Source organism: Cygnus atratus, chromosome 2 (assembly GCF_013377495.2).
Source record: "Cygnus atratus isolate AKBS03 ecotype Queensland, Australia chromosome 2, CAtr_DNAZoo_HiC_assembly, whole genome shotgun sequence".
Taxonomy (NCBI): Eukaryota; Metazoa; Chordata; class Aves; order Anseriformes; family Anatidae; genus Cygnus; species Cygnus atratus.
Genome location: NC_066363.1, coordinates 19,882,276 through 19,907,884, shown reverse-complemented (window position 1 = coordinate 19,907,884; position 25,609 = coordinate 19,882,276). Strand labels below are relative to the sequence as shown.

The 25,609-nt window shown below is 38.5% G+C and overlaps 1 protein-coding gene across 2 annotated transcripts in view; it reads right to left on the bottom strand.

Moving 5' to 3' along the window:
- Nucleotides 1–25,609, bottom strand: part of NEBL (nebulette) — a 257,642-nt gene that overhangs the window by 181,044 nt on the left and 50,989 nt on the right. The gene's annotated exons all lie outside the window — the stretch shown is intronic.

The following is a 25,609-nucleotide window of genomic DNA, read 5'->3' as shown; positions in this document are numbered from 1 at the left end:
AAATATTGTGTCAGTCATGCCTTGCAAACACAACAGGAATGAGTTCCTGTACTAAGTCTAAATACCACCCATCATCCTGGCCACTGTCTGCTGAGACCAACAGGACAAAATTTGTTTTCAATAGAGTGAACAAAAGTATGTTTAACTGCACTTTCTTGGTATAGTCATGTGATGAATGAAGACTGAAGTAGAATGCCTTAAAATATAAGTGGTGTATATAAATTCAAAAGTTACATAAATGAGTACAGATGGAGTAGCATGGTGTCTTAAATCCATTAGTGCAGAAACCTGAGTGATCAAGACAGGTTATACTGACATTCCAGGTACAGAAAGTGGAACACTTTGATGGTAAATGTGTTGATACACTGCTGTATATAAAAGAAAAATCATATCTACTACCAAAGGTTGTAATGGCTCAGGACTGCAATCTATTAGTCATCTCTTTTTTGATTTGAAATTTTACACCACTATAACACATTCCTATTATTTTCTTTGGCATTTTAGACATCTTTTAATAGTAAAATCCTAGTCATCATATTTAGATTTCATTTACAGAACTATGATTTATTCATTTTCATAGATTTATCCTGTAACCTTACTGCCAAACTGAAAGCTATCTTATAGGAAAGACCAACAAAAGAAGGAAATAACAACAGTAGACAGGCTATCCCAAAAGACAACATGAGGCAGCAACATTTAAATGAAACTGATTCTTACTAATTTATTTCCAGAACCTTCAGTCTCAAACCAAAAGATTCAGCTTACAATTATGTGAGGCACTCACGCATTCAGTTACCACTCACAGCTTCTCATGTCTGTCAGCTAATCCATTTGTGCCTCTAACATTTCAGAGGTAAAACAAAACAGGCATAGCATTTTAGACACAATAACATTTGCAGCTTAATATCTGCAGAGGGAGTAAGCAGTAAGAAAGAGTCAAAAGACTGAGGAAATACAGTATTAACCTTGAGTTTGCCCACGGAAATGTTTCTCTCTAATGTGTTCTTTCAGAAACTAGTTCAGTCTCTACAGCTCCATCAGAAAATTTCTGTGCTTTGCAAATATGATATATATTTTCAATCAAAACTAAGTTTTATTTTCCATTTACAAGTCTTATTTCCATGAAGTGTGGGGTTTCATAGTTAATTTTTATCTGACAGATGGAGGGCTAATGCCACTGCACGTTTAAAAATTTAAGGTGAATTACATTCCCACCTATTCATCTGGAATAGCCAACATCACTGAAAACCAGAAAAATAAAATCCCAGTCATGATGCAATCCAGCCAATTCTTCTGCAGCTACAGTCCTCCCAAGCCCACCTAAGCTGTAGCTCAGGCCGCAGGAAGCGGTATTTCTTGGGAACGGTTTCATTCAGACAATGCATGTGCTGAAGGAGGCTGCTGCCTGTCTTCCTCCCTTCTCAGACCAGGGGCTCCCCATGGCCAGACGATGCCAGGGAGCTGAATGGCTCAGCCACAGCTCCAGCAGCAGATAGGGAAACAGGACTGGGCTTTGCTGAGGGCATAAACTGGAATCAGCACTTGCATGAAGCAAATGCTACCAGCACAAGAAAGTGCTGAATGCCTTGGGAGATGCAGATACTTGCAGAAGTGAAGGGTTTTCTTCCCCTTCATTACACCTCTTCCCTCATCCTTCCTCATTTGGTATAGAAGAGAAAGACAAATGCCAGACTGGCCACAAGGAGGGCCATGAGCTCCATTTGGAAAGCAGCAATGGACAGATGGAGAAGGCAACGAGCCACCTCACAGCCAGGGTTTGCTGATATCCAGGGAAAATTGTAGCAATGAAGAGTGCGCAGTGTAAAGAAAGGCAGCCTCTCAGATATCCATAGATAACTCAAGCAGAGAACAGAAACCTTGCCCCCAAAATATCAACTGCCACACACACGATTCAAAAACAATGTTAGGCACATGTCGAATGCCAAAAACAATCCCATAAAGTTTCATAGCACTGCTTTTTATCGTGGTTATGTACAATGACCCTGGTACCACAATCACGACAATCAGCTGTACTCATCCCCTTTAACATGGGGAGCACAGAGCAGGAGCCAGCTCAAGTGGCTTCTTTTTGCCAAATCCCCTTGTGAATCCATGGGTAACACTGAGGCAGGTGTCCCAGTCACAGCCCTCAGACCCTGCTGGTAACAGCAGCAGAGGTGTTTCTGTAAAGCTAGGCTCCCAAATTATCCTCCTCTTTATTCTGAAGCATATGAGTGTATACTTTATCCCCATCCTACACCAGCTTTTATCTCCGACCATTTGCAAGTGAAACGTTTTTTTCCACAATTAGTATTCAGAAACTCATAGGTATTTCAACAATCAGAGCAAATCACTTGAGCACTGATGTTACCTAAGATCATTACTTATTTTAGAAACAGTAGCTCCATATTTCAAGTGGAAAAGGTATTCTTTGTCTTGAACAAGTGGTGCTTTAGTATGCTTCAAATGACAGTGCAAACTGATTGTATCAATGAAAAGTATTTACACTTGAACATGGAAGTAAATAGTTCTCATGACAAAATGAAAAAACTGCTGAAATTGAAATCGGCCTTTAAACTGATCATATTAACCATTTATCACAATGTATTACTGTGATTAAAAAAGAATCATTTAGCAAAATTAAATTAGCAAAGCATTCTACTATGGGCTGTCATTTTAGCTGTAGCTGATTTATGAAACCACCCACGTGGTTTATCAACGAGAAAGGCACGGTTTTATATGCATCCTTCTAATTTATGGAAATTGCCTCCAAACCATTAAAAACACTAGTATTAAATTTAAATCCCATCTTCAGTATTTACATTTGTTTTAAGCTTACTGACACTGTCTTCAGAATCACTAAAAGTATCAGTAATTAAGACATCTGAAAACTATCTAAGATGCATTATAACACTGCACAATTCTGACTGAAATAGAGGTCTTATTAAATACGAATGTTAAAATGATCAAATCTGCTTCGTAACTATCAGATTAAGACTATACCACATTTCATTAGAATGGTCTGAATAGGGTGAGTGAATGGATGGCAACAGCCTTGAACTCACAGGGCTCCCAGTGATACCGCAGCCCCTGGTAAACTCAGTTTCCCTTTGTCTGAGATGATGTCTGAGGAAAAAGCTGGGAATTGGTTAAAGAGGTTGATGTCATGCCAGCTGCTTAATAGCAGTGTCCAAAGGATTTTGTTTGTTTGTTTTAAGTCTTTGTTACTAGTCTAAGTCTACTTAGCAATATGTCTTACCACACTAATGCTATTAGGATTAATCCTGTATAAAGACCTATACAAGAAGGTCCAGAACAAATCAGTATACACATGATGGTGTTTCTGCTATGTACTGCATTGCTAGCTTCTGCTGCACAGCTTGATAAATAAATTAAATCACAACTCAATCTCTGACTGTATGAGAAAACACCTTCAATTTTGAGACTTGGAAACAACAACAGCAAAACCTTCAAGAATTCAGAAAACTACCTAGGAAAGTCTCTTAGCTTTTCCAGTGATGAATCATAGAAAATTTCCCAACTACTTGTTAGGCTTTCATCAGCTTTTCCACACTTTCAAACCAACAAAAGGAATAAAAACATGTTCTGAGAGATAATGGGATGAAGATTCAGCTTTCCCTGTTCTGAAAAAGGTCAGATTCAAAGCCTGAGATAAATTCAAGCCTGTTCTGAAATTAACATGTTTGTGCCTCTTTCTTGCTCATTCTGATTTATCCAAGATTTAAGATATGACTAAGAGATTTTTTGTGAGTGTATTTTCTAACTGTAATGTTAGCTGTCACAGTTACAGAATTACAACACTTAACTAGATTTCTGTCAGGTTCTCTCTTCCCCTAGAATATCTATTCTAAATTGTCCACAATGTACAAATTGTGATATCTTTCAAACAGAGAATATCCACAAGCTACAAAAATGAAAATTATTTCCCTTCTGCTAAGGAGAGGGACAGCTCTATCAAATCTTTTCAGAATACCAATTACCATCACTGTCTGTCACATCAGGCTATACCTGTCCTCTCCTAATTTTTGTTTCTAGTTCTTCTAGTTCAAGTCGACTCTAGAGGACAAGGAGGTTAAGAGAAAAAAAAAAAAAAAAGGAAAAAAATGCACTTGTTTTCAGTTGCAGTAATACAGAATGGAAAAAAATCTGAAAATTAACAAAATGAAATTAAACCAATATTACAAGAATTACAAAAAACAGACTGCTTTTACAACCAGCACTTCTGTATAGCATACACATGAGCTTCAAACTGAACTTGAATAGTGAATAATGATGTAGTAGTTTGGATTCAACCCAAACTCATAACACCTGATGGACAGGTAGGCAAGTTCCTTCTCAAACCTGTAAGGGCCCAGTATGTTAATCGTGGTCTGAGCCCACATCCACAAACACCACTGAATTCAGCACAAAAACACAGGGGAGAAACAAAGAGCAGCAATTAACTTTCGTACAGGAGACATGAGAAGAAAAAATTTACCTAGAAAAAGGAGACAAGGTATTAAGCTCTCCTCAGCCAGTGAGTGTTTAAACTGGCGGCTTACCCCCGGGTTTGAAGACTCAAGGGACTACTTTCCACTCCTTACCTTGAAACCATGCCATTGCACAGAAAGAAATGCAAGATGTGCAACAGCAAAAAAAAAAAAAAAAAAAAAACAGCAAAAAAAAGCAGGGAAACCTTGTGCATGGCTGACTTCTTGCTTTAGACTTCTTGTTCAGTTGCACTTCCTCCTCTGAAGCTCTGAGAGGGATTTCTCTGGGTTTTCTGTTTTGTTTTGAACCTTCTGTACAAGTTCGTTTACCTGTATAATATTATAAAGGCTTTTGGATGAGGAATAATCTAACTAGTGGGTAACACAGCTTTGGTACTGCAGAACTCAGGCAACAAGGCAGGCAAGGAAGGTTTGACAGCTCTCCACAAATGACTTTGAGGACAGAATTCTTTGTGGCTTCTGGCATCTGCCATGCTGTAGGAAGAATAGACATTCTGGCTGCGATTCATTTGCTCTAGAAAATAATTTTCCTGTCTTCATCTTCTATTGTTCAAGGGATTGCTTTTTGACATACTTAATTTGTGCATCTGTATTTCTTATTTGAAGTAGAAGAGACAGTTGTTCCAGTATGCCCGCTAAATACAAGTTCATGTTTATGAGAAAATTCCCCTAGAGAGGTGAGTTTGGATTGGTTTGAAGGAGATTTAAAAGAGAGGGATGTCCACAAATAAATGTTAGCAAGGATATTCTATCTGCTTGTTGGGGTAAGTCAATCCTCACAATCCTCACTTCTGGAGCAAGTGAAAGACCACGTATCGCTCTACTGTAGAACCAAACCCATGTTGCACAGCTTTGTGTTACCAGCCTTGCATTTGATACCTTTTCACAGACACTCATATCTGGGGCTGCCTAGAAAAGTTAGGGTTAGGGACCACATTAAATATTCTGACTGTATTTGGCCCCAGGAAACAGTGTCTTACCGTCCTCTGCTAGAGGCTGAAAAAATTAAGCTTTTAACAAAAGACAGCAAGGCAGAAAATTATGTCTACATTTCAGAGCAAACAGCATAAAAATTGAATAGCCAGTCCTAATATCAAATTTCATGGCTCTTACAATTTGAAATTCCATACAGAAATTCGACTGCGTCAAAGTAGTAGAGCGGCTGTCTCAGCAAATGCATGGCATATGATGAGGAACATCTGAAATCATAGGAGTGGACCACTTAAAAAAATCTTTAAAAATACAACAGAAGAGATACGCAGGTCACATTTAGGAACCTTGCCATATGACACAAAAAAATGGTATAGTGCAGCCAGCTGGCACCCAGATTTAGGGGGAAAAAAACTAAAAGCCCAGCACCATGGCAATAGCAGAACTCCCAGAATTTTCACTGGAGCCAAGCTCTACCTTTTCAAAAATTTTCATTTCGATATAGCTATTCCCCAGCTATGGGATGCCAATGCTTGGGGGATAGAAATGAATCTTCCTATCACACTGAAAGCCCTGAGCTATGCAGGAACCCCTGTTAAAGGACACTGATAGCAGATTAGAAAGTGAGAACTGTTGGAGCAGGATCCATAGAGGATGACCAAAAAGTTCATGGAAGGAAGAGGGAACTCCGGCAACACAAAGTGAAAAACAAAAACGTGACTGCAACAGCAAAATCTGCAGAAGAACACTGGAAACATGTTAAGGGAAAAGACGCACACCTTGTATCATTTGCCAGTACTAGACTGCTACAAGGACTACAGGCAGTGAGTTTAAAGCTCACCTGGATTAATATATTACCTATACACAAAAAGCTCCACAGGTTTTTAAGAAAACTTTTTTTCTAATATTTTAAGTGATCACCAGTGACACATCAAAAGGCTGATGCCTCAATATTTCCAAATACTTCCCCATGGCGTGATTGTTACTATTTCCTTTCAAAATATCCATGAGACAAAAGCCCATAAATGTGAGCACCAAAAAACACAGTCTAAAGCAGAGTTTCTCAGTACTTTCACTTGCTAATTTACAGCAGCAGATCTAGCATGGTAAGCTAACACATACCAAGATCCACAGCTGCTATGGCTGATGCTGTTTTATCCCTTCAGCATCTCTTTTAAGAACCCCAGTAATACGACACAGAGACGCCACAAAAGCAGTATGCTCTGCACAGGTCCAAATGCTTGGTTACTTCAGCATAGCCCTGACATGCTGCATATTTATGACACCTGTACAGAGCTGGTTTGCTCAAGTTCTAGGGTTGACTGGGGTATAATTCATGCCTCCAGCAGTGACAAATTTACTTACAAATTTCCTAAATTTTCCTATCAATTACTCTACCAGCAATGAATCGGTATCTCAAGCAGCATGACACTGAAATATGCAAGTAGGATCTAAATTCTGCTCTTATGTGATGTGTGCACTTTTTTATCCCCCAATTCAGATTTTTTTCTAGTAAGAACTTTTGTGCCAAAAAATTACTCGCATAAATGCTTTCTCTGCTTACCACAAGTGACCATCTCTGTACGTGGCCAACTGCAAGGATTCCCACCTTACATATCAAGACTACCAAATCTTGCTGGGTTTACAGGAGAATGTTTTGTAACTTTCCTTTCTTCCACATACTGTCATTTCATCACCTGATTTCTAATAATAGGTGTACATATACTTGAATCATTTCCATAAATCTTCCTCAGGTAACAAAATCTTTTTTGATTCAGTGAAATGAGTCGAAGACTATATAGGTAATTTATTTAACCATTTCCTTACAAAAGGAACACTATTTATTACATGAAACAACATCTTTACAACTATAATTGCTTAAGCAACATTCTTTCTCTATGTTCCAGTACCACACCTCATCTATTCCTATCCCTCATACACAACAAAGCACTTTTAATAAAAAATCATCGTTACCTCAGCCTGTCAGACTTACAATGACCAACTCTCGCTGTGCTTGTATAGCAAGTCAAGCTTTGTCATGACTGATGAAGGACACAAAAAGCCCACCCAGCAGCAGGAGTTTAAGACACGCTAAAAGTGACCTCTTAAAACATTAAGCAATGAGGATTTCAAAAGATGTGTTTACATTAAACATCATGACATTAACAAAGAAAATATGTAAGATAAAAACTGTATTCACCATACGAATATTGGAAAAATACAGGTATGGTACTGCAACAGGATATTCGCAAAGGAAAATTGTAAACACCACAACCATCTGGTGTAGGATTTTGTACAGCCCTATGTGACTGCAAATCCTGAGAAACTGATTGTAAATCAAGCTCAGTTACAGGATTTACATCTAACTCTCATCATCTCTGTGCTGAAACATCTATCCAGTCAGGTAACATTGGTTAAATGCTTTCTATTAACAGAAATTAAAGTCACTTGGAGAATATCCAAGAGTCTGGGCATTTTTGCTTGGAATTAGAGTCCCATTCAATTGATGAATGCAAAGAAAATGGTTTCACCCCTGAACTATTATTTTTTCTATGCATTGTTATTAATGCTTTCCGCAGCATCCCCATGCTTAGCATTCAAGATAAAGCCAAAACACTGTACTCAAGAAACACTAACTTCTCCTATTTCAGATGTACATGTCTGTCTTGCTGAGAAAATCTTGCCAGTAACCACATCTTATAAACAGGTACTTAAGACAAGATCAGGCATTCAAAAGCTCCTAGATAATAGGAAGTACTCAGTACATGGATTGAAATGGAACATCTAAATGGACATCAAAATTTAAAGCTTTCTGATACAAAGTCCATCCAGAAGTGGAATAAAAGCAAAACTTGAATCTGTCCTAACTACACTTTTTTCTCTCTCCCAGGTTTTCAAATGCAAGAAGTATGAACTTTCATTGTAAAAGAATTAATGGCAAAAATCTATGATAGAATAACATCAGAGATCAAGAAAGAGTGATTATCTACTGCTTACTGTATGTATTAAGCCTTCGGTTCCAAGAAAATAATCAACTGAAAGAATATTTGCTACCAAAAAATATTAAATTTACATGTATTCATTGAAAAACTGTTAGTTCATATATGAGTAGATCACAGTTGTAATGTAACCGGAGTACAGCTGTTGCACTTCTAAAACTGAAAGAAGACAACCAGTTATAAACCCAAAATCTGGGAAACCAAATATGGACTTTTTTTTTCCTAGTTTCCAGCTTCCCTGTTTTCTACTACATAACTCCTCTGTGTAAGCTGACTATTTTTAATTGCTTTTTATGCTTTTCTTTGCTTCTTTTGCAAAACTATAAAGCCAAGCTACATTAGACAATTCATTGGTGCTTCTGAATTCCAAACTTATCCTTCCAAGACATGGTAAATAGGGACACTAAAAGCCACCTGGAAGACAGAAGCGCTAGAAGGACATCATATTTCTTTTGACCTTGCAGAAATTACTCTTTAGATGGCTATCAGCAGGATGGGAAACCTAAGGACCCTAAAAGCCAAAAAGGCATCTGCTAAGTCAGCTGTTTCCCAAGCATAACTGGATAACCGACTTTAAGCGCTATGGGTGCTCAGCCATCCTGGAGTGTTTAGCCATCCGTGTTATGTACTACTCACCTTCAAAGGGACTGCTTCTGCAGGTTACTACAGAGGCAGACCTAGTATATTGTAATCTAAGTAACTGGGACGTTATTAAAAAACTGGGGGAGGAGACCAGAAGGGAGATGGAAACAACTAGTCTTGAATATCTTAACACTGTTACCTCTTTAACTGTAATTGTGGTGTTAAACATTTTTTCCTGTTAAACTGTGCCAACACCAGCAACTCTAAGCTAGCAGGAAAAAAAAATGTAAATTAAACAGAGCTATGTTTACATGTGTATCAGAGTAAAAAATGGAAAACCTATTTTTTTGCCAAGTGAAAAATGACAAAATTAGTGGGGTAGAGATGCCATTCTGTTTTTACATTTCTAACAGGGTTGGCAAATAATAGTGTACACAAACTCACAGTTGATTTTAAAAAAAATCCATTTTTCTTTATCTTTCAGCATCAGAAATAAAGAACTTGACCTGTAATTCGTAGCAATTTTATATTTTATTTATTTAGAAATTATTTCCTTTTTAGCAGGGATTGTAGTTGTTGCATTTCTTGTAATACAGCAGAAATTTCAAATCAGGTAATACTGCAGAGAAAAATCCTTGAGTAAATGTGGATCTGCATTGTTATATTAAATAACACATTTCTAATAATTTCAAAAATGTACTACTTGCTTGTTCACATACTGTAAATTTTAAGTATGTTATTTGTAGTTTTATGAACTGTCCCTGTTGTAATGGATCCACTTATATAAAATGAATACTAGAAGCACAATAATGCAAGAGTTTTATAGCTTATGCTACTATAGCATGTAAGATTTCATATTATAGCACATTTATCTTCACAAAATTATTTTATCATACATCCAGATTTTGCTCACAAATGAAGAATACTTTCAGTAAAGACTGCTTTGTCCAATTCCGCTGAAGCAGTAACAGCATATAAAAGCTAACAGTGTAATTTTCAATGTAAATCCTTGGCAAAAGTCACAATGACTGACAGTTTTGGAATAGGATGTCATATTACACAGAAGATATGGTCTCTGTGTACCAAATGCTAAAGCGTATGTACTCAGACCAAACTACAGATTTTTTCTTTATTTACTGCGAGAAAGCAAAACCAGGTAGCATATTTTCACATAATATCTTTCAAACACCCCCAGAGCTGCTGCATATATTATGCTTTCTGTTCCTTATGGACTGTTAACTATTTTCACAATAAACACAGAAATTCTCCACCAGTATTGCTACAAAAAACCCTCTTCCCTCTATTTCCTTGTTGCTTTCTCTATTTTTTTCCCTGTTGAAATTATCCCGCCATCCTGAAAGTATAGGAGTTGATGTCACAGTTATTCATGTTTTCAACAAAGACTTAGGCAAAAGAGTAAGTTTGAGGTAACTGATAGAGCATGAGCTTTCTCATCACTTTCTTGGTCATAAACCCTAAATTTCACAGACACAGACCCTGTTTTAGAGACCAAAGCAACTGCACTGGATGCCATTTGGGGTGACTTGCACAAGTTTCCAGAGTGTTATTCAAACAACCAGGACCTGATGATATCTCCTGAGCTTCTCACTCCCTTAGCCTGAAGGCCAGCAATCCTTACTATAAATCTGCATCTTTCAGCAACTTCAGACCAAAAGGCAAAGAAACCTCTTCTATCTCTTCCCTGGAAAGAGAACAGCTGCTGAATGACTGCTGATATCCTAACAAAGGAATCTCTTAAGATGTAAAATAGTCCCCCAAAAAAGTATGTTAGCTGAATTAACATGCATGAGGTAGGCAAACTATTTCTAAGTTAATTTACAAAGATGGCCTTCCCAGAGCATAGACCAAGTATTTTAGTTACCAAAAAAAAAAAAAGCAGAAGAAAAAGTAATTTCCATGAGCTATATAAAACTTCAACTTATACAAGAGAGAAGATGCAATGTCACACTGTTAGATCAAGTACAAAAAAGTGAATTATAGAATAGGCAGAGAAGAAAGGAAGTCATCTAATCATTGAAAAAACAGGTGACATGCATAAGATGAAACGAGAAACGAAAAGCTGGTGCTTCAAATCACACAGCATAGCTGTTAAATAGCATTTACACCACAGGAACACAGACAACCTAGAAGGGAATTCATAGTCATGAAAAAAAAAGAAAGTCAAACATCTCGCAGTTCTCTTCCTTATGCTTAAATGCTGCAGACAGGTCAAAAATCTGGCAGATGTCACTATCTGTTCCCCCTTCTACACCCACTACTAAATTCCTGCAAACGCATCAGCTATATCTTTCATGGCCAGAACCCTCAAACACAGAACTGAACCCATTTGGAATTCAATGGAAGACGTCTTTATGAGTAGGAGATAAAGAGAGATAATAGGAAACGGAAAGCACACTATATGTAGCTGCTATATTTAAGTTCACAGTGACACAGGGTTATATTTGTTAATAGCTGAAGCTTGTTCATAAACACCTAAAATAATCTCATCGTTGAAAAACTATGACTTGTACTGTGCATGACCAGTACACCCCTTTTCCCTGACAGCATAAAAGAAAGCTAAGCCATTAAATGATCATCTTAAGAAGTGAATAAATCAAGGTTGCAAGACCATAGAGATTCCTTTAAACTGATGTGTGGTTTTTTTCAGCAGGTAAATTATTCCAGAACTCTTTGTTGTTCTTTTGCTATTTCAGTACAGTGCTAATGATCTTCTCCCCAAAATTATGTTCCAATCGCATACGGATTATTAGTAGAAAAAAATATTCACAAAAGCAAAAATAAAATACTTATTTTATAAATATGAATGAAAAAACAATCAGGAGATAATTTAATTATTTAAAAGCAACTTTAACTTAGTTTCCACAGAATCACTAGGCTCTTCTAATTGTTGTTACATTTCTTTCTACATATTTACTGATCATCTTTGTACACAGTGAACGAGCCAACCCTGTCTGTTCACAGAAACTAGAAGTACATTTCCACCAATTTCTTGCAACTCATCGAGGAAGAAGCCAGAAGGCTCTGAAGCAGTTCAACAACTAAAATCACCTAGGTGCCAGCCCACTCACTTCAAATCACTGTTACAGTGCATGGCTGCCTCTATGGAACTGTTGCAATTTACACTAAAAATATTTTAGATTCCAAAAACTCTGTATTTTCTGTATAATTCAAAAACTATTATAATATTTTAAAGCTCAAAGAGCCATACATCTGCCAAAACTAGACGTCTCTGCAAATGTCTCTTGGATATATATCTTACTTCCTTACTTGTATTGAGATTGCTCCTGGGGGCTGCATATGGACCTTTAGGCTTTGACACAAGTCTACAACCAGACAGGAGCATGGAGTACCTTCCACAAATAGCTTTTAACACAAGAACAAATGCACAATACAAAAACAGTTTCAACATTCAAACTAAAGCAATTCCAAGTGCTTAAAGCAGTTTCTAAGCATCTGCTTAGAACTAGCACATTTCTCAAGTCTGCAGAAGAGCACAGTTCTGCCATGCTTCTTCTTCTGTTTCTCCTCCTGCACCATTTGAGCCTTTGCCTGACGGAGCTCTGTTTGCATTTTCTTCAAAACCCAGAGACCAAGATTTACAAGGTGTTCAGCCACATCACTTCCTACTCAAGGTGACAAAGACCTCACTTGAGAAATCTGAGGCCTCTGTGGAACAGATCAGCGGCCAGGAAAAGCAAAGGGAAAAACCTCTGCACACTGAAGCCCAAGTTTGGTAAGCATGTCAACCAAGTGAAAACTGAAATATCTGGATGACAGTTGCCCACACTCTTTACTTGATGAACATCCTTAGTTTCACTGAAATCCAAACAGTGAAAAGCCATGACTGAGTCCAAAGTAAGTACCCAGGAAAAAATAAATAAATAAATCATGAGCCATAACTTTGGTGAAATAAAAAGATGTCTTTGAAAAAAACTCGAGTGCATACTGAATTAATCTGGCTTTGTCAAACTTGTTAAAAACATACACGCTGTGCATTGCTCACTGGTGAAAGACTAAACATTCTATTTTGATGGGAAGTTGGATATATTATGAAGAATAGCTACAGAGAATACTGTCAGCAGAGCTGTTTAAACAACAGAATTTCTGCTCTGTAAGAAATAAAATGGAAGAACACAGCATAGCTATTGTAGCTGTTCAGAATTTAAAGTATATATATATATTTACATTTCCCATGGAAATACTTTTATGTCTTTTTTATTTATTTATTACTCTTTCATACAAGTCTTTTAATGTTTTTCATGTCTTTTAAGGTTCTTTCATTTTTTATAAATGAACTTGAACTTGGAGCCCAATCTCTGGGGGTTTCTGGCTCAGACACAATGTCTAGTCTCCTGGTTCCAAATCAGTCATTAAAGATTGATGAGGTCCTGCTCTGAAAATACAACTGATTCATGAGCCTAAAAGCATGGGAGATACGTTTATTGAGGTTGCCAGGTTGACAGCTATGGATTCAGGCACCCAGACTTAAAGGCTACATCTGTGCTAGTAAATCAAAAAGCATCCAGCAACATTCTCTAGCACTGAGGCTAGCTTGCATGGAGCAGCCTACATCGACTGCTCAACTTCCCCACTGTCCCAAACAGGGTCACCACATGCAAATGGCCTAAGGAGAAAAGTTCGTTTTGCCATGGTCAGAATCATAACAAGGAGTTGTCTGGGAAAGAGTGACTAGCATAGGCTAAAGCTATTGTGCCTGGCACCATTTTATCGATTCAATAGTGTAGTCACCTGAGTTTAATACCACACTTTAATTTGCTGGTACAGATGAAGCATAAGAATCCTGGATAGAGTTGTTGTCTCACTGAACAACCAGCCTCTGCTTTCAAGAAAGAAACTTCGAGAATGACTTCTGCTCTGACATTTCACCAGTATCAACATAAGTTCTTCTGTATGGCTTTTCTGAACCTTCTTGCCTCTGTTTCTAAATCACAAACCCAAAGAAGATTTGAGGCAGCATGGGACCTCTGAGAATTGTCAAAGCACACTCCACTTGAGCAGGTTGCTCGGGATAATAAACTCTACTGAATACCTCTGAGAACTCCACAGCATGTTCCAGCGACCTCACACTGGAAAATCACCCTCACATTCACCTTTGCGGCCCTTCACTTCACTCCTGTACATCTGTGTCTTTCCTGTACCAGAGACCCCAGCACTGGACACAGCACGTGTGTCCCACCAGGGCTGAGTAGAGGGGAAGGATCACCTCCCTCCAACTGGGGGCAATACTCCTCCTAGCTCAGCACAGAAGGCTGACGGCCTTTCTTGCTGCAAGACTGCACTGCTTGCTCACATCCAACTTTTTGCCCACCAGCAGCCCCAGAGCCTTTTCTGCCAAGCTGCTTTCCAGCTGGTCAGGGCCAGACTGTACTGCTGCATTATTCCTCCTGCATAATCCTATGAGGGGATTATTCCTCCTCAGGGGCACAACTTAGCATTTCCCTATGAGGTCCCTATCAAGGTCCTTCTGGACGGCAGCACAACCCTCCGGTGTAGCGGCCACTCCTCCCAGTTTGCTGTCATCTGCTAACTTGCTCAGTGTGCGCTCTGTCCCATCACCCAGGTCAGTAGCGAGGCTATTAAATAACACAGCTCACAGCATCATCCTCGGGGCAGAGCATTAGTGACCAGCCACCAGCAGGACTTTGTGCCACTGATCATGACCCTCTGAGCCTGGTAGCTCAGCCAGTTTTCAGTCCACCTCCCAGCCCATCTTTTTTAGAAGTATCTAGCCCCTACTTCCTCAGTTTGCCTCTGAGGATGGTATAGGAGACTGTCAAAAGTCATACTAAAGTTGAGATAAGCTGCCATGCATGGTCAAAAACTTGGATTAGAAACCTCTACGTAAAACTAATATTCTTTACAGAAGGAATAACATTAACATTGACATACCTTCCATCAAGATTTCCAAATTAATCTTTTTTCTTTTTTTTTTCCTTAGGAGCTAACTTTCCAAGAACCAGGAAAAGTAGTAATTTCCTTTTTTCACCCTACCACTAAGTGACAGCCATACTCCTATGGGAATGGTAGAAAATTTCCTCGTTCATGCCTTAAATTTAAGAATAAATCAATGATTCCCTTCTGTGTAATCTGTATTTCATTGTCCGTTGCAATTTTTCAAAACCTCCAAATAATCCAGAACTCCACTTAAAGGACAGAGTAATGACTCATTCTCACGATTTCCATCTGCTTATACAAATGTTCACAATCTGACTTCACGTGTACAGTGACACAATGCACCAAAGAGCTAACAGACTATACAGTTTACTCATACAAACAAAAGATAAAATGGCAGAGATTACAATAATAATGACATGCTGTTCAAAGACATATATAGGTATCTACCCTCCTCTTTACAAGTGGACTTTCTGAGATGCTGTTGCCTTTTTTCTCTGATGTCCAGAATATATAATGAATATTATATATTCATTATGATTTAAAACCCTAGCTTTCTATTAGCAGTTTAAGTAAGAAATAAAAGGGCACATAAATTTAATGTTTAAACAAACTTTCTTATGGTCACTAGCTTCTTGTAACTAGTGTGCTTTAATACTAAATTTCCCGCTATTGAGAACTCTGATACACAAATCATGTAGGTTTTTTTGCTCCCCAAAAGCAATGACTGCCAATAAAGGTCAAAATACAGCTGCAAAAGATCATAATCAAAGTAAAATCAGTGGCAGGATGAGGAGAAATTTTTCCATTGGCCAGCACTGCAGCTGGCCAGGGAAATGACTCAAACTCTCTCAGTGCCATTCACAGCTCATCCCTTTCTTCTGCCACTTTGTCTCTTCTCAAATCTCTACTGCTAAACCTCTGCCTACTGCTTCTTGGCTGAAAGTGTTGGGAAGGAAACAATAAATGAACAAGGACTCTGACATGCCAGAAAAGGGTTCTGTTTCCAACAATAATTCTTGTAAAAAGGGCCAGCAGTACAGCTAAGCATATGTACAATTCTCTCTATGTGGTGCTGCAGACAATGATAGCCTTGCATATGTCCCACGATAGGTTACTCCACCACCAGCCTGCCAACAGATGGAGGTAGAAAGACGTACCAAGGTGGCATATTGATCACTAGTAGAGAAGAAGGCTCAACCATCTGCCTCCTGCTACTTGCATGACAATGCAAGCCGCGGTTTAAAACACCCAGTCTTGCGGGATAGCCTAAGCCCTCTGCTCACACCCTGCGTGGGGTAACACAGCTTCTCTTTACACAGGAAGACACCTGGGGCTGCATTAGCAGGAGCACAGCTAGTAGATTGAGGGAAGTGATTATCCCCCTCTGCCTAACACTTATTAGGCCACATCTAGAATTCTGCAGCCAGCACTGGGACAACAATACCAGAAAAAAAATAAGCAGGAGTGAGATCAACAAGATCTTCCGAGATGGTCAGGTGGCAGGAGCACTTACCCTGTGAGGACAGCCTAAGCAAACAGGGATGATGATGGGGAAAAGATGGTTACCATTTCAGCAATGGCATGAAATTCAACAAGGGTAAATGCCAGGTTCTGCACCTGGGACAGAGGTCACAGGCACAGACTGGGAGGCGAGTTGTTGGTGCTGGTTGACAGCAGGCTCAACACGAGCCAGCAGCATGCCCTGGCAGCCAAGGGGGCACTTTGGGGTGCCATAAACACAGCACAGCCAGCTGATCAACAGAGGTGATTGTTCTGCTATATGTAGCACTGGTGTGGCCTCATCTTGAATATTGCTTGCAGTTCTGGGCTCTGCAGCATAAAAAGGTTGTTAAAGAATTTTAATGTGTCAGGGGCATGGAGGGGGCAACAAAGCTGGTAAAAGGGCTAGATGACATGTCCAGTGAGGAGAGGCTGAGGACACCTGGGTTGTATAGTCTCCAGAAAAGGAGGCTGAGAGGTGGCCTTATTGCTCTCTGCAGCCTCCTGAGTAGGGGAAGCGCAGAGGGAGGTGCCAGTCTCTGCCCCCTGGGAACCAATGGCAGGATGTGATTTCACTTGTGAAGTCAGCAGTGAGAACTTGCTGATGTATTTATATATAAAGCACATTTATAAGCATGTGCTTCAATCCTCCTTTTTAGAGTGAAGTTGAACAAAGCATATTTAGTGTAATGAAAAACAAGCTCAGTAAATGTGCTACAGAATACTCACGCCTTCATGTGCCTGCACAGTAGCCCTCACTGTGAATTTCAGCAACGCACAGAGATGGGCTGGTAAAAATTTGGACAAACAATCAAACTGGAAACAGGGAAAAATTTGCAAGGTCCTTTACAAAGCAATGGCCATTTTTAATGCTTTCCCAGATGACATCAACTAAATAGTCTTAAATGTCAGTTTTACCTTGATACTGAATAACCTACATTTTTTTCTTTTTCTTTTTTTTTTTGTACTGCATTCCTTTCTTACACCACTGCTGTGTTATACGTGTGCACACACACCTACAAAATATTCCACTGAGATCCTCACCAGCCAGAAAGCACTGCAGCCACAACTGACTTTGAAGGAAGTGAAGGTGGCCCAGGGTAAGAAGCAGCTGGTCCTAATGAATGCAAGCAGCAGGGGCTGTCACCAGTACAGAAAGAAGCTGAACGACCAGGTCAGCAGATGAAAGTGGACAGTCTGCTGTATGTGACTGCAACTCAGCCCTAAATACCACTGAGAAACACTTCAGTGGGAATACAGGATAGCTTTACACTGCTTTGCATCCCAGTTTAACTTGGCTTTAAGTCCTGTTAAGACTTCTCACAGCAGTCCCTTGTAGACTAGTTGATGTGAGGGTCCTTATGGGACCAAAATCTGGAAGCCTAAACCACTGGATATCTGCACAGCGCTTTATTTGTTTCCAGTAACGCATGCCCCAGATGCCAGTGAAGGGCAAAATACTAGATACAAACAATAATGCAAAGACTAAGATGGTGAACAGTTAAAATAATTAGCTCCTTAACTGAATGACTTCTTCAGTCATACTCTGCTTTGAATGAGGATCACATATCTACTATAATTAAGAGAGGAAATTTTCATAACCGCATATTTATTGACCTCTGCTGAGACAGGAAAAAAATGATGCAGCAGCAATTAAAAACACAGCACCTCTTTCAAACGTAACACCTATATATGTAGCTAGAAGAGGAAACGCATTATCTCCTGTCTTTGGTCAACAGTGTAACTTTAAGCTCCACCAATTACTTTTCTATTTATTTCTCCAGTGAGTCTGAGAGCATGGACCAGGTAATGGATGTAACTCTGAGATGCACACTCTTGCCAAACCTGACCTAATCCATATTAGCCTTAGCTACAAGTTTCTAGTGAAAACAGCCCTGTGTTTTCTATTTCCTTTCATTCAACTTGATCAGCCCAATTTGAGCTTTGCCTGTTTTTAAAAGACAGATTTTACATAGATTAGAAAACTAACCTTCTGCTGAGAGGCTGCTGTGAGTCATCTGAATTGAGAGCATACAAGGAAATCTGGATGGGAAAAAGATGGTAGAACTATGACAGAATATATAGTTGTAGATCTGAAAAAAAAAAGATGGGAGAGGATGGGGAAAGTTATGGTCTCAAAAAAAAAAACTGTTTCATAACTGAGGAAAGCAGAGGAGAGCAGCTAGAGAATGGGCACAAACTCTTTTCTTTCCTGCCAATGCACTATTAACTGATACAGTGACAGAAATAGATGGAAAATAGGTCAACACAGAACAGAATCCCTACATTGCTACCTTTTGCCAGAAGAAAAGAGGACAGGATGCTCTTTTAGAAAAACATGATGCCATGAAACGCAAGCAAAATACAAGCAAGTCTCTTGTGCTTTCTAGCATACAATCTGCCCGGAAATGTCAAGAAATACAAACATTACTATATATCTTTGTCACTGGGAAAAAGAATACACTTACAGATCAATGGAAACCACTCCCTGATTTATGGATCTCATATCCCTAGTAATACTTCTCATAAACATCATGAGTCCATATGGTGTCCAAGTGTTAGATTTTGTGCTTGATTTAGCTAAAAGATATTTAAAACAAATAAAACAGGACCAAAAATGTTCCTGTGCAATTGGAGGGTTCCCCAGTAACTCCTGCTTAGATTAGCCTCAGGAATGAGCCCTTTATGATTCAAGTGCATTAAATTAGACCTAAAGAACTTCCCATGTAGAAGGTAAGAGTAACAAGAAGCATTTTATTCAGAGCTCCTCAAAAACTCCTGCGTGGAATTGCAAACCAGGTCTGTCTGGATTTTTTTAGTGACACATACCCTGAGTAAGGTGACCATTCACTGCTCTGAAAAGGCTTTACTATGTTAATTTTTTTTAAAAACACAGCTCACAGCTCTGACTAAAGAGCCTGACTTCTGCAAGGAGACAATAGCAAACCTGGGAAAGCCAGCAGCACACAAACAGTGCAGCAGAACTCTCTAGTATAAAAGAGAAATAAAGTGGGACAGAAAATAAAGGAGGCAGGGGACAGCCATGCCAAGAAAATAATAAAAATATGAACATGCATGCATAAACACATATGCAGGGTTTCATAAACATAAAATGACAAAGGAGAAAAAATAGAAAACAGCAAATTAGTGAGAAAAAATATGGCAGAAGCAACAAAAAGCTACATTTTACTGTGGTTTAGATAAAATGACTCAGCATTCTGTGGGCCTAAAGTACAGAATCTGCTAAACTTTAAACATCTCTGGAGATATCGATTAGGTTAGAAATCACAACTATGACAACTGCATAGCAGGGGAAATTACTCCCTCACGACTGCAATCAAGAAGATTTGCTGGGAAGGAAACACGGAGGAGGGCATGATCACTACCTTTAATAAACAATAGAGCTGGAGCAGGAGCTAGAAGAAAGCGTGTCATTGTTAGCATGCGGCTGCTGGCTGAGCACAAAAAGAAGAGAGAAAAGGAAGGACAGAAAACTGTCATAAAAACTGTCAAAAGCTGATCTGCAGACAATCACATAATACAAGTCAGAATATGGAAAATGGCTATTGACTAATAACTCACTAGCCAGCATCTACACAGAAAGACGGTAAACAATTACACAGAGCTTTTTTGTTTTGGTAGGTTTTTGTCAATGCTTTGGGTTGTCTTTTTTTTTTTTTTTTTTTTAAACTTTTAGACTATTTATTTGGTGATAACTGATTACTGTCTTTAAAAGGTGTGAAGCAACAACACAATTGCAAACACGACTATGCTCTGCTCCCACAGTAAACACCTGTCAGTTCAGGGCTCAGCCAAAGCGTTGGCTTGCTCCTCTACAGAGAAAGCATGGCATGATGGATTCTTAGTTTACTTCCTGGACATCGTATATCATTAGCACTTTAAGGTCAATGAAAAGAAACAACTATTTACCACTATTTACCACTGTATAGCCTACAACCAACAACTGCCTAGAAGTAACATTTTGCCAATTGCTCCCCAGTGCTGATACTGAAAACGAACCACCAACAGCTTTATGCTTGAGTAAGAAGCAACTTAAAGCACTTGTATTGGTTACTCCTTACTCATGCTTTCTTCAGCAAATACTTAACAGGCTCTGCTGATGGGATTGTGCCAAATTAATCCACTCAGGGAGCAGTCTGTAGCCTCCATTGCATAGGGCCCAGCCTGCTGGGCCTGGCTGGCCTGGAAGCTGGCCTGTGGCCTCATGAAACATGAACCACCGCAAAATTGCCAACGAGGAGTTAGCTAAAATGAAGAAACCTGAACCAATTACACAAACACCTCAGTAAAAATGTGCCAATATGTGTGAGTTCATAAAATGCAGCCAATGCATGGTTTTGGTTCTGGAGATGGGTTTCCCCCTTGGTCTGAGTTGTGGCCTCAAGAATCTAGTCATGCTGTACCCAAAGACACAGCGTGAATTTCTCAAACTCCTTACCAGTTTCACTGTCAAACTATTACACACAAAGTATGCAGAAATATCACTGTTATTAGGAGTGGAGGTATTTTAAAATTAATTAATCTTGATTAGATAAAGTGGTTATGTGTACTATAAACTCTCAACAGACAAAGAGGCATCAAATCAAAAAGGCCCAGAAAGGCACTAGAGCAAACACACCACATTCCTGGAATCAATAAGCAGGTAGCTGGGGAAAGGCACTAGTTTTCAATTCATATTTTCCAGCATGGCAAACACTTCGATGTGAGTAATACAAAAATTTGCAAGGTAGTATAAAACTGAGATTCTCTGCACAGGTTTCTACATCAAGAAGCAAAACCATGAGAGTTTTCTTCAGTGAAAAAAACTCTCCCTGACCTTCCCCAAGAACAGCAGAAGGGGTTTGAGTCAATAGCAATCCAGCACCAGCTGCTGTAGACAGGACATCAGTTGCTGAGCCTGAATCTAATCAGTCCTGACACTCCCTCCTAAGTGATAATCATTGGATCTTATCACCTGCCCTTACTTTTTACCAAGGAATGCTGCTGCACACTATTATTTTGGTTGCAAAGTGAACCTGAAGAGCCTAAGACAGCATCTGTTGCCCAATTTGGAAAAATCTATACCACTTTGATACACGGGAAAATTACAGCCTCCATCAGAAAGACAGCATCAAAGGCCTACTACATTTGTAATGTGTTTGTTTCCTTTCTTATATCAAATAATTCATTTAAAAAAAACTATATTTATATAGATATTTTTAATAAATCAAGAGTAATCAATGTTTTATCTTCTGCCCAAGTCTTCCAAAGACTTATATTTGGTATTCAATACAAAAATAAGTGACTATAAAGCTATTCTTAAAAAAAATTACCAAGAAACTTTTCAGGGTGATGATTGCTTTCTATACAGAGAATTACAAAAGCCTTATCATGTACTTTACACAGGATTTTATAGCTTTTTGAAGCACATTGATTAATTTAAATGCTTTTTTTCTGATAAACCTTTTTTCTGTTGTCTGCAAGTCTGGTAAAAAGAGGAACAAGGACCATCAATTTATGACAATTTATCTCGCATTCCTAGAAGCAAGGCACAAAGAGGTGAATTTATTATTTTTTTCATTATTCTATTCTAGTTCCAATAAGCAGATTAGCCATGTAGTCTCAGCTAATAGAATACTGAAAAGTCCTACCACATTGCTCTGCAATCACGCAACATGCTTGAAATTTAAAACCAAATGAAATCCACCTATTCAGAGCTTCCCAGTACCTCCACAAACATCACATACTTTATTATCATTTTTTCACACCAGCAAAATTTCTATTTTAGCATCAGATTGTTTGATGGTCAGTACAGTTTCAATCTGACTTATATGGCTGAAGTCTAGATTTTTTTTAGCTGGTTTCTCCAGTTGAGAATGAATGAGCTTCCTATAGTTCCTTCTGTTTTTCACACCCTCTATCCAAAAACCAAGCAATCAGATATTGTGACTGAAACTCTCCATTGTGTTTTAGCTATGGAAGCAACTGTGGGTATATTTTTCTAATTTGGTTATAAGATGTAATGAACGTGCAGCCTAGAACGGGAGGATATTTTCCCAAAGGCTTAGGGTCATAAGCAACAAGGAACAATGCAATCATCCTTGATTCCTCAATCCTGTAGTCACTGAAAATTTGTGATGTTTGATTTACTGTTTGGAACCATCTCCTAGGCTGTTGGTTGGTTGGTTGGTTTTTTGCTTTGTTTTGTTTTGTTTTTTCTCACCCTCTAACCACACTACTGATGCTCAATCCAGGAGTTTCTCTCCAGGCAGCTTCCACTTTCCTTTTGGCAATTCAGCAATACTCCATCTTTGGCCCTCCCCCAACAGTCTTCACAACTTGCATTTGCAAGCAAATTTCCATTTTGCCAAAAACTTCCAGCTGTGACTTTGCAGTCAAGATCTATCCCCTCAGGCAGGGAATTCATCTAATTAGATTCATCTAATCAAACACAGATATCTACAAAGTATGTAACTACATCTGAGACTAGTCATCTAGATTCCATTAATAGTTAATAGAAAGGCACTTCTAGATATCTAATACAGATCTGATGAGTCATGTCTTAGAAGGGTCTATTCCTCTCTGACTACAAACAGATTTCAGGTGATACCAATATCTACAATATAAAAATTCGAAGTTTACTGCCTAAACTTTACTTCTCTAACATCTCTTTGGAAATTGTCTGCTGTCCATTTAAGACACACAGACTGAAACACAGAATTCAACCCCTAGCTTCCTTGTTACTGTTTTTCTCCTTCCACTATTTGTCATACCTACCTATTGCTTCTCATTTTGTACTTATAGTATACATACCTATAATATTTAACCTTTGGATTTGGACTAAAAATCAGTAGACAGACACTTTTTCAACATAAAGTTTTTGTTCTACTACAACCCAATATATAATTGCAAATTAACATTAAATAATGTTTTCAAAATTCTCTGCACATATTGAGTACATGCATTTGTATATACTGATCTTCCATGAAGAATACAATAACCATCCTACATATTCTTTGTGCATGTCTATAGATAACTAATTATAAACAAGATATTTTTCATAGTAATTAACTGCCTTTTTATATCCACTAACCACAATCAGTGAACTAGTGGTCAGAGGGCACGAAAACAAATTTGTAGTATTTTCCTATGGATAAAATACAAAAATGTATTTGCATAAACCTGATTTTGAAAGTGTGTGAAAAAAAACGTAACTCTACTCAAAATAGATTACGATAGTAAAAATAATTTTTTTAAAAAAAAGTACATTAATTAAAGCAGGCTTGATAAAATTATATTAATCATTTTAAGTAATTCCATTCTCACTAAGACATTAAAAAATGTTGTGGGGTGGTTTGTTTTGTTTGTTTGTTTGTTTTGTTTGTTTGTTTGTTTTTGCCTACAGTAAGCTTGAAAGACAGGAAAAAATACCATTCTAGTTGTAACAGAGCAATAGGAATACAAATTTTAAAGAGGAAAAAAAAACGGCTCTCCTGTTCTATGAACAACCTAGACATAAGACATACTCAGCATATTCTAGTGTCAGACTACCCCAGTGTTATGGAAGGGCACAAAGTTGACAGGAAAGAAAAAAAAAAAAAAAAAGAAAGAAAAAAAAAAAAAGGAAGAGCTGCTATAAAAACTGCCTACAAAATCAATATGTGGACCTGGGCTGGTAGGAAGAGTGGCTGCTGCTAGCATGAAGGTAGGTAGGAGGATTGCTGCTGGGTGGACGTGTGGCCTCTCAGCAGATGTCCAGACAGCCAGCAAGGGTACACTGTGAAAGGAGTACGGGGCTGGATGCCTGGCTAGCATATTTCCTCCTGGAAATGGGCTTGGTTTCTCAGCTACAAAGTTCTCTCCAGTCTCTCAAATTCCAAGTTTTCTCCTTCACACTAATCGCTTTCTTCATTCTCTTACTTGCCTTACCACATATTATCGATTAGCCTAACTCCCAAGCAAGAGGACATATTTACAAAAGCAAGAAAAGGAGAGAAGGAAAAAAAAACACCAAAAGGTTAAATTTCTCCTTTCATGTCATGCTAGCTGTATTGCAGTAAAAGATGGAATAGATTTTTGAAAAACTAAATCCTGCAAGGGAGAGAGATCATTAAAAATATTCCCTAGATAATTTTTGAAGTTATTAGCAAAGCACTGTTTCTTTTCAAAAGGATTATAGTGCAAAGCTGACTTTGATAAGCAATATTGTATTGAAGCAAAGCCAGTGACTAAGATACAGTATCCTAAAACACGGGCTTTGAAGAGAGCTCAGGACATCACCTCGTTCACCCCTTGCTTCAAAAACGCAGTATCTCCACCCTGACTGTTTCTGACAAACAACTGTTGTTAAAATCTTTCAGTCTGAGACTCCACAGCATCCCCCTACAACCTATTCTAGGGCAACATTAGATTTACAGTTACATTGTATTACCATCTAAATGAAATGGACATGGAAAATCGATTATGCCCCTCCTCCTTGAGTAGGTATAGTAAGGGTGGGATGAAAGGGCATTTCTTAAATTGTGAGGACTAAAGGATGGAGTGGAAACACCTCAGGCTCTCCTCCTGCATTGAGCACTAAGTTTCTAACTCCAAGGATTTCCCTGTGGGGATCTGAATAGCAGGATGCAGTGTCTAAGATGAAAGCAGGGTGGGTGAAACTTAAGTTTCACCACTCACACAAAAATGAGTACAGAAAATTCAGCATATCTTTATCTTATTTTGTAACTGTTTAAAGTTACACATTATCAATATTATTCTATCTTATCTGCAATAAGCAAGTCACTTTAAAGCACATATCAGAATAATCAAACTTACTTAAGAGTTTTGGTGCTACCTTAACTAAATAATAATGAAAGCTAATAATAGTAATTCAATATTGGAAAGATATTCAATTGTATAGGGTTCCTTGGTCAAGAGATGTCTACCAATTCCATCAGCACGAACTCTTACAAAACATAAAGTTACAAGAATCAAAAAGCTATTTAGCAATCTTCCCCAAATATGAATTACATGTGGTGCAACAGCTGAATCTACAAACTACCAGAAAGAGTCAACAGCTTGCATGATTCAATATGTTATCCAACAAGACACCATCCCACATTTCAATAAAAAACTCGCCACTTCCTCAAAATTTCTTCCCATCATTCT